General features: G+C 34.2%; 1 non-coding gene across 1 annotated transcript; it reads right to left on the reverse strand.

Moving 5' to 3' along the window:
- Positions 1 to 1,289: 1,289 nt before the first annotated feature.
- On the reverse strand, positions 1,290 to 1,396 carry LOC113192394 (U6 spliceosomal RNA). Its single transcript, XR_003302005.2, has one exon. It is a non-coding gene; the product is annotated as a U6 spliceosomal RNA (small nuclear RNA).
- Between the last annotated feature and the right edge of the window lie 8,919 nt (positions 1,397 to 10,315).

Here is a 10,315-nt window from a genome sequence, read left to right on the forward strand (position 1 = left end):
TCTACTCTTCCTCTGATGTGGACAGTTGACCCTTTCCAAATCAAATGTGAAGTGTAGGCAAACTCCAACAAAACAGATCAGGATCCCATTTGCTCCTAAGTCCTGCTGCATGGAAATTCTGGAACGGCCTCCTTGGGCACCTCTAATAAGCCCCTTCATTGAATTTCTCTGAGGCATTCCTCCCAATGTCTGTCCTACAGCTTTGATTTTCCTTAGCGACTGGGCAGGATTGCCAAGTATCTAAATGACTAGGTGTGATTCTGACTCCTTCATCAGAAATTATAGCTGAGGTCAGGTCAGACTGACATGAAGAGAAGTCAATTGGTAGTGGATGACCTCATTTCTGGCTGATATTCTTTTGTAAAAACACTTACAACCTTACATGTTTTAGGAACATTTGATGAATGCTAATAAAATATTCTGCTAACATTCATCTATTAATATACTTTTGTGATAATAATTATGTGAATATTTTAATAACGGATTAAGAATAATTTTCCTCTGGTTTATAGTGTTTTATTTGTATCTTATTCCAACATGTTTTGTGGGGTTTGAATGTCATGGAGTTTTCTGCATGAGACTGCTAGTCATTTTAGTTAATTGCGTTATTATAAAATCTAACTTATTCCAGAGATAATTCTATCACATATTTAATGGTAATTGTAACAATCATGGACTTTCTCTTCTACAAATAGAAAAGCTCTAGGTACCATGAAATGGAGTTGAATCATACAGTTTGGGTTCAAATCTTGGTAGTGAAAAAAAATATGTTTGAATTCTTCAAGTCTTTCTTTCTTCCTCTGAAAATTGGCATAAATTAATCACTTTTATGAAGAATTTACATTACTCTGAATACCTGCCCCAATAACAGATATGGATATGTTTAGTAAAAATCGAGAGCACAATAATAAAGTCAAAAGCGTTTACTAAAGGAAAAAGACCTTTGTGTTATCCAGCTGAGGTTACAGGTGTACCAGAAGTAGTGCAGATGTCAAAAAAGACCTTGTTTTAAATCTTATCTCTTATTTCTCAGCCACTGGCAAGTAGTTTCTTTGAGCCTTACTTATGTCAGTTTTAAAAAAGTTCAGAGCAAGAAAGAGATGTATAACTGAAAGAGTTGTTAACCTAAATGAGATAACAAATGAACATTTTAACAAGGTGCTTGGTCTTTAGTAAGTGCATAATAAATGTTTCTTTTTTGTTTTATCCATATTTTTAATTGGTGCACTATAGTCATACATAATGGTGGGATTCATTGTTACATATTCAAACATGCACACAATACCACAAAAAATATGGAAAGCTTCATGAATTTGTGTGTCATTTTTGCACAGGGGCCAGGCTAACCTCCTCTGTATTATTTCAATTTTAGCATATGTGCTTCAGAAGCTAGCACTCAATGTTTCTTTTTGAATTGAAACACTAAGATAAATGAGAGTTAATTACTTGGATTGAATTACCTGAAGATAGAATTGTATTATGACACAACCCATAGTTTGTCCTATGTATATCCAAAGATATAACATTATAAAATGTTCTTTCATAGAGTAGCTTTTTTCTCATAAATTAATGATAATAATAATTTCATTTACATACAGAGAATCTTTATGGTAAAGCATCCTATGATAACACAAATTTGACTATGGTAATTAAGTTCTCTCCTCAACAGCAGGCTTATCCTGGTCAACTCCTTAATCTTACAATAATGATACCAAATTTGATATGACAGAATTTTCAGACTGCATATATCATTCTATGGTGAGGTTTAGGACAATCTTAATGCTGTGGTACTATTATTATCTTTGCTCAAATATGTTAGTAGAATGATGAGTTGTTACTATATTGCAGATGAGGAAACTTAGCAAAGAGATGGTTATATCTGATCCAAGAAGAGGTCCATCATGTATATGGGGCCACCTAAGAAAAATTTTGAAATAGTTTGTCTTTAATGCACTGTTATCCACCCTCCCTCCCTTCCTGTTGAGTAGTATAGAGCACTTATTTCTTGCCTCGGGTTTCAAACTTCCTTCACCCTTTAGCCATATCTGAAACCGGTAAAAGGTATGTGGCATATTGAGTGCTTACCCATTGCATTTTTTCCCCTCCATTCCCAACCTTCCTTGGTGTTCAGTTAGGGCCAGGTGACTAGGGCTGACTGATGGAACATGAATGAAAGTGATTGACGTATGATATCTGGGCCACAGCAGTCAAGAGCTGGCCTACTTCCTTTGTTGCTTTCCTGTTCCAGAACTCTTGGAAACCACATCTTGCAATGGCAACATCCAAGATGAAGAGATGCATTTCTGAGTTGCAGGGTAGAGGAAAACTATTGTTTAGTTGCATTGGAATTTGTGCAAAGAAGAAATGAATTTTTTTTTTTGTGCTAAAGAACTGAAATTTCAGGGATCATCTGTTATAGTTCCTCATGAGTAACTTCAAAAGAGAAAAAAGATATTAATTGATACTGTTGTAATTGTGTGCTTGATTTCCTCCCCCCCCACACACAGTTTTAATTGGTGCTTTGTAGCTGTACATAATGGATTTATTGTTACATATTTTTACATGCACACAATATAACAATATAGTTTGGCTAATATCACTCCTCAGCACTTCCCCACCCAACCTTCCACTCCTTACTGCTACTAATTTCCCTTTGATTTTTAGGAGATCCATCTCCACATTTCTTTTCCTTTTTCCTCTCTAACTTCTGCTTTTGAGAGAGAACATACAACCCTAGGCCTTCTGAGTTTGACTTATTTGGCTTAACACGATGGCCTCTAATTCCATCCATTTTCCTGTAAATGACATAATTTCATTTCTTAATATATGTGACAATATATGTGTGACAATAGGATCTATTTTTGACATATTATGCATACATGGGGTGCAACTCATTACAATTTTGATCCCATTCTTGTGGTTGAACATGATGTGGAGTCACACTGGTCATGTATTCATATGTGAGCACAGAAAATTATGTCTGATTTTACTCTACTGTCTTTCGATTCCCACCCGCTTCTCTTCCTTTCATTCCCCTTTGTCTAATCCAATGAACTTCTATGTTTCCCTTCCTTACCCTCCCTTGTTATGGGTTAGCATTCACATATCAGAGAGAACATTCTAACTTTGATTTTTGGGGGACTGACTTATTTATTTCACTTAGCATAATATTCTACAGTTCCATCCATTTACCAGCAAATGCCATAATCCCATTCTTCTTTGTAGCTGAGTAATATTCCATTGTGTATATCTACCACATTTTCTTTATTTATACATCTGTTGAAGGGCACCTAGGTTGGTTCCAAAGCGTGGCTACTGTGAATTTACTTTTATAAACATGAGTATGCATGTATCATTGTAGTAAGATGACTTTGATTCTTCAGGATAAATATTAAGGAGTGGTATAGCTATTTTATCGGGTGCTTTCATGCCTGATCTTTTGAGGCACCTCTATGCTAATTTTTTAAATATTTATTTTTTAGTTGTAGTTGAACATAATACCTTCATTTTGCTTATTTATTTTTATGTGGTGCTGAGGATTGAACTCAGGGCCTTGCATGTGCTAGGTGAGCACTCTGCTGCTGAATCATAACCCTACCCCCTCCATACCAATTTCCATAGTGGTTGTACTAATTTACAGTCCCACCAGCAGTGTAAAAATGATCCCTTTTTTTCACATCCTGTCCAGCATTTACTATTATTTGTATTCTTGATGAGTACTGTTCTGACTGGTGTGAGATAAAATCTCAGTATAGTTTTAATATGCATTTCCCTAGTTGCCAATGATGTTGAACATTTTTTCATGTATTTATTGGCCATTTTTTGTATTTATATTTTTGAGGAATGTCTGTTTAATTCATTTTCCCATTTAATAATTGAGTCATGTGATTTTTTGTTGTAAATTTTTTTGAACTTTTTATATTTTCTATATATTAATCTTCTGTAAGAAGAGGAGCTAGCAAAGGTTTTCTCCCATTCCTTAGGTTCTGTCTTTGTATTCCTAATTGTTTCCTTTGCTGTGCAGAAGCTTTTTAATTTGATGCCTTCCCATTCATTAACTCTTGACATTATTTCCTGAGCTTTCGGGGTCTATTGAGAAAGTCATTGCCGGTGACTAAAAGCTCAAGTGTTGACCCTATGTTTTCTTCTAGGAGTTGCATAGTGTTTGCTTTCCTTTTTTGTAAAGGGCACCAGAGTTTGGTTTTGCCTTTGCTAGAATTGCATATAAATGGAATCATATAACTTAAGTCTTTTGTGTCTCATTTATTGTACTGATCATAGTATTAATGGGACTTATCCAAATTTTTGCATGTCTAGTCCTTTTGATTCTTTAATATAAGCCCACCATATGGATATATCACAATTTGTTTATCACATTTACTCATTGTTAGACATTGATTTGTTTCTAGTTTTGAGTTGTTTTAAGTATGTGTGTGTGTGTGTGTGTGTATTGTAGCTGTTTTGAGAATTTGAGTATAATCTGTGTATGTTTTAATTTCTCTTATATAAATACCTAAGAATAAAATGGTTGGACCACATAGTGGGTTTAGCTTTTGAAGAAATGCCTAAATTTTCCAGAGTGATCAGACCGTTTTCCATTCCCACTAAACAGTGTACAAGAGTTCTAGTTGCTCTGCATCTTTGTTTTTTAAAATGTTATTTTTATTTTTTGACATTGTCTTATTTTTTATTTATTTTTTAAAAAGTTTTAAACTAACTTTTATTGATACATTACAATCATACACAATAGTGGGATCATTGTTACATATTTATACATGCTTATCTTACTTTTAAACTTTAGCCATTCTGTTAAGTGCATAGTGATATCTCATTTTACTGACCAATGGTGTTGAACACCTTCTCACATATTTGTTATCTACATCTCTTCCTTCTTTGGTCAAGTGTCTGCTCAAAGATTTTGCCCACTAAAAGATTTGACTGTTTGCTATCTTTTTGTTAAATTACAAACATTTCATATATTCTGAATAGAAATACTTTATCAGCTAGATGATTTAAAAATGTCTTCTTCTGGTTGTGGCTTGCCTTTTTTATTATATTAACAAGGCTTTTTAAAAAGCAGAAAAGTTTGGAATCTATGAAACCCAATTTATTACTTTATGTCTTTTTTGATTTATGCTTTTTGCATCCTCAGACATCTTTATCTAATTCAAAGTCACAAACATTTTGTTCTATTCTTCCTTTGAGAAGTTTTATTATTTTGCTGGTACATTTTGAAATATTTTCATTTGTGAAGTGATTTATATTTACTTTTGCATGTAGATACCAAATTATTCCAGCACCATTGTTGAAATGTTATCTTTTCTCTATCTACCTTAACATTTTTATTTATTAACTATTTGCCATATTGGTCTAGATTTATTTCTGGATCCTCTATACTGTCCCATTGATTCTCATGCTTATCCTTATGCCAATATTATATCACTTTGCTTACTGTAGGAATTCTTGAATTTAGATAGTGGCAGTTCTCCAATCTTGTCAGCCTACCCAAAAGTTACTCTAGGTCCTTTGGATTTCAATATAAATTACATAATCAGTTTGTCATTTTTTTTTGCAAAAACTCATAAGGATTTTGACTGGGAATGCAATGAATCTCTATGCCAATCTTGAGCTTCCAATATAAATCTCAGTATATTTCTCCATTTATTTAGTTCTCTAGTTTCTTTCAGCAAATGTCTTGTAGTTTTTTTTTTAGGGTGAAGATTTTGCACATATTTAAAAATTATATCCTTTGTGGTTAATATTTTCTGTCACTATTATAATTTTTTTCAATTTCCAGTTCTTCATTGCTAACATAGAGAATTATAACTGATTTTTATACTGACCTTGGATTGTATAAACTTATTAAACCCAGTTTTAGTTGCTTTTTAGCATATTCCATAGGACTTTTACAGACAATAAACTCATCTGAAAAAATATAAATATACAGCTTTACAGATGGGATTTCAGGTGCAAAAATCCCAGGGGAAACATTGATAAGGTACTTTGTGGGTATAATTTGTGAAAGTGCATGACAAATTAATCTGTGAATGAAGCTGACTTCAGAGTTTAGGGGGAAAAAGCAAAAGACAAAATAAACAAACAGTTTTTCCCATAGATTTGTGCTCTGAATTCTAATTATAGTGCTTCTCTGCACTTAAGCTTTAAGGTTAATCAGCATAAGTTGTGATAAAGTTTAAATTAAATAGTTATTATATGATTCTCAATGGGACTGGAGAATTGGGGTTTGATTAAACTTTTCAGCAAAGTGACTATAGTCATTTTAAAAAGAGGTGTAGAAAAACCCTGGTGTTATATTAATTATCAGATTAAGCATAAACAATTAAAATTAATAGGAAACAGATATACAAATATTACTCATCACTCATATTCTCCTTTTAAGAATACCATAAAATAACTCTATGGTTAAATATTTATTGATAAAGGTTCACCATATTTTCTTCACTTAATTTCTTAATATCATCCAGCTCTCTCCCATTCCTGCCAGCTCTGACCATTTTATCATGCCTGTGGTTAATTTATATTCTACTGAAGAAATATCTTCCAGAAAAATATGCTTGTCTGGTTAAAAGCTATAGCATATTAAAGACCATAACTCTTTCAAAGTTTCAGAAGGCAGTAAAACCAATGTTTTTAAAATCAGAGAATATGCTTATAATATTTTTATGGATAATTTATTTTAAAAATAATGCTAATCTTATATCATAGTTACACTGCCTTTTCTCAAATGCACATATAGCTTTACAATGTTCATCACTTTTTAAAATGGTCATTTTTATCCCCCGCCAAAATGTTAATTTCTTCAAAATAGTTTATTTTCCCCTGACACTGCATTCCAGTCTATATGTAAATTGAATCACATTCAGATTAAATTAAAATAACATGAATTATGGGGGCTGTTTTCTCACATGAAGTCTTCTCTTAGTTAACCTTTCCACATGAAAGAGAGAATCTGTATCTGGTGTCTACTGAACCTGTTTGACATTCTGGAGATGTCAGCATCCTGAAGAATACATTTTGGCTGATCTGGGTAATGCTTTTGTTGCATAAAAGAACTAAGCTGGAGAGGGATTTGTGATTTTTTTCAATTCTAGAAATAGTATGAAGAAAAACCTAATGACCCCACACAGAGTTCAGTGTTTGTGTCGTATTTATTTGGTCAAACAGAAGGTGATTTTTTTTCTGCTGTTAATGCTCAGCTTTTCATAGACTCTGGCATAAAGCATTGGTGGAAAGCAGTGTGTCAGGGGCATGTTACATTTCATTAACTGAATGTGGGTAGGCGAGTGAATCCCACTTCTTTTTGAAGTCAAGCACATTTCCTCACCTAAGAACATAATATTTTAATTTGTATTCATTTTCACTCAGTAGAAAATTCTATTTCCATCCCATCTTTCTTTTATTTTGCAAATTAGTAAGCAACAATATAATGTAATATCTAAAAATATTTTCATGGGATAATTTTAAATATTCCCAAGTGAAAAATATATTCTGTGAAGAAGGACACATTGTGTTAATTCCCTTAACTTTCTTAAGTTTGTTTTAATGTCTCTCTTTTTTTTTCTCTCAGTTCACTTTGAACAGGTTTTAGGAGAGCATTTAGAATGTCTTTATCTGTTAAGAATTCAAATTCTATTGTTAGTTTCCCACAAATCTCTTATCTTTTAGTCTGCATTTTCTCAGGGAATGTGCCAGTTTTGATGGCATTATCATTTTAGCCTCTCAGAATCACTTGTGCATCTCTTTGTGAAGTGTTTTTGGAATTAGCATTATCAAATTCCAAATATGGTGAGAAAAAGTAGAGCAGGAGTAGGTGGGAAAGGAAAAAAAATAGGAGCTGGATGGGAAGAAACTTTTGGAATCTTGGTGATGTTCAACTAAATTGGAAATCTCATAAAAGGCTTACCAACCTTGGCATTTATTGAACACTTAGTACATTGTAGGCCCTGCAAAAAGTGCCTTCAGTAATTTGTCTCACCGGATTATCTCTTATGAGGTAAGCACTTTTATTATACCCCCTGTAAGGTGGGGAAATGAAGAAATAAATAAATTGACTCCTCCAAGGTTATACAACTACTAACAAAAAAATGTGATGCCAACTTAGGTTTGCCTAGTTTCAATGTGTACTGTAAATCCAAATCTACAGTACTGCAAGCAGCTCTGTGAGGAACATACGTTTCCAAAAGGGCTTCTTTTCTCCTGAAATTACTCAGAATGGGGCTTTATCTGTGTGTTTGGCTTTATGTTCCTCTGACAATATGTAGCTAAACCCTCACCTCTCTAGCTGTCTCCCCACCAAAAAAAAAAAAAAAAAAATCTCTGAAATTTTATTCTAAACATTTTACACAAGTCACTTTGTAAATAAAAATGCAATTGAAACAGAGAGGTATTAGGTGCAAGCCAGCATGAAATTTGTCCTGTTAGCCAAACCATGCTGATGGTCCCAAGAGGGACTTGCTAGAGTCAAGGCAATGCTAGGAGAGGGATATCTGAAGTGAACTCCCCTCTCCCAGACAAGTTCCACCTTGATGCCTGCAAGCACCCTGCTTTCATTGTGGCTGCATCTTGTTATACTGAGTGAGAATCAACTTTCCAGCACCTTGTCTTTCACAAACTGGAAATAGCTATGGTTAGAGATGTAGACATTTTATTTAAAATATGAAAAACTGTAACAGTGTAATCCTTCTCTAGTTCCCATCCCCCACATTTATATCCATCTTTGATCTTGTGTCTCAGAAAGGACGAATTGTTTTGTGCCCTGAATTCATTTGTGCATTGGTGCATCTGATTTCACAAATGATGCCTTATGTAACAGAAAGTATCATAAGGGACTTGGGCAGTGACCTCTCTAAAACTGGCTTGGAACTGATTTCCTGGCCCCTTGTGAAGGATGCCAGTGTTTCTTCCACTCATAGTTACCAGCACAGTCTTTACCAAGCAGTTTGTCCTATTTTATGTGGGGGCATGCTATGTGGCAACTGAATTTTAGCTAAGGTAATTATATTCCATGTGTTTAAACTTTTCACTAATAACCTTAAAAGTATTCCAATTACATAAATCATTCTTCCCAGTTCATGTTGACTCTATTGAGTTCTACTGTGATTTGTGACTGTTCTACTGGGTTCAAAAGTAGCAAAGTCTTGTTGAGCAGCAGTGTGTGAGGAAGAGGGTTTCCTGATCAAGTCAATTATTGGTTAATTCAGATTTAATATGAAGGCCCTTTTGCTTCAGTTTTGTTACAATCATTTTTCAAAAAATGATTTGCAAACATAGCATATAGAATGTAATGTAAGAGTTGATGTCTGAGAAGCCCTGGGTTTATTATTTTCGCAATGAAGTTCCTAGAGAGAGCTCTACAAATTTATGGTCTGTCTCTGGGTCTCTTTTTGTTTATGTTCTGGTTTCCTTAGATGCCATTTGATCTGGGGCAATTTCCTTATATTGTTTAAACCTCAGTGTCATCATTTGTAAAATAATAACTATCTCTAAGAGATTTGGGGAGGAGTCAATGAGTTAATTCTCACCACAATGTCTGGCTAATGTCTCACCACCATGTCTGGCACCCTTGAATGTGGAGTGTTAGTTATCATTCATACTTTTTAATTCTTAGTGTTTGCTGGCCTGACCACATACTTTGGCAATCATTTTCCTTTAGATAGTTGCCACATAAATTAAGTTTTTTTTAAGAGAGAGAGAGAGAGAGAGAGAGAGAGAGAGAGAGAGAGAGAGAGAGAAAATTTTTTAATATTTATTTTTTAGTGTTCGGTGGACACAACATCTTTCTTTGTATGTGGTGCTGAGGATCGAACCGGGCTGCAGGCATGCCAGGCGAGTGTGCTACCACTTGAGCCACATCCCCAGCCCTTAAGTTATTTTCTTGACATTTGCTTCTTTCATTTGTAGTACAGGAAAAAACTTCTGCAGCAGGCTAGCTGTGGATTAGTGCACATAAAATGTTTTATGTAATTTAGCAAACATAATATTTTATAGAGAATGAAACAACTTAGCTGTGATGGATGTACATAAAAAGAAGGCAAACAAGGTCACTGACTGAAGAATCAGAATTTCAAATTCCTATTTTTGAATTTTTAAACAATCCTGGGCTAGCCATGTATCTCAGTGGTAGAGCTTCTTTAGCATGCTTGAGGCCTTGGGTTTGATCTCTAGAAACACACACACACACACACACACACATTCTTTAATACCTTAATAATCTGCATTGATACCTCAATGGCTCTCCACAGAGAGGCAGCTAATGACAGAGGGGAGGGTGTGTATCTCATTAGATGCCTGCTTG

Source organism: Urocitellus parryii, chromosome 8, assembly GCF_045843805.1.
Source record: "Urocitellus parryii isolate mUroPar1 chromosome 8, mUroPar1.hap1, whole genome shotgun sequence".
Lineage (NCBI taxonomy): Eukaryota > Metazoa > Chordata > Mammalia > Rodentia > Sciuridae > Urocitellus > Urocitellus parryii.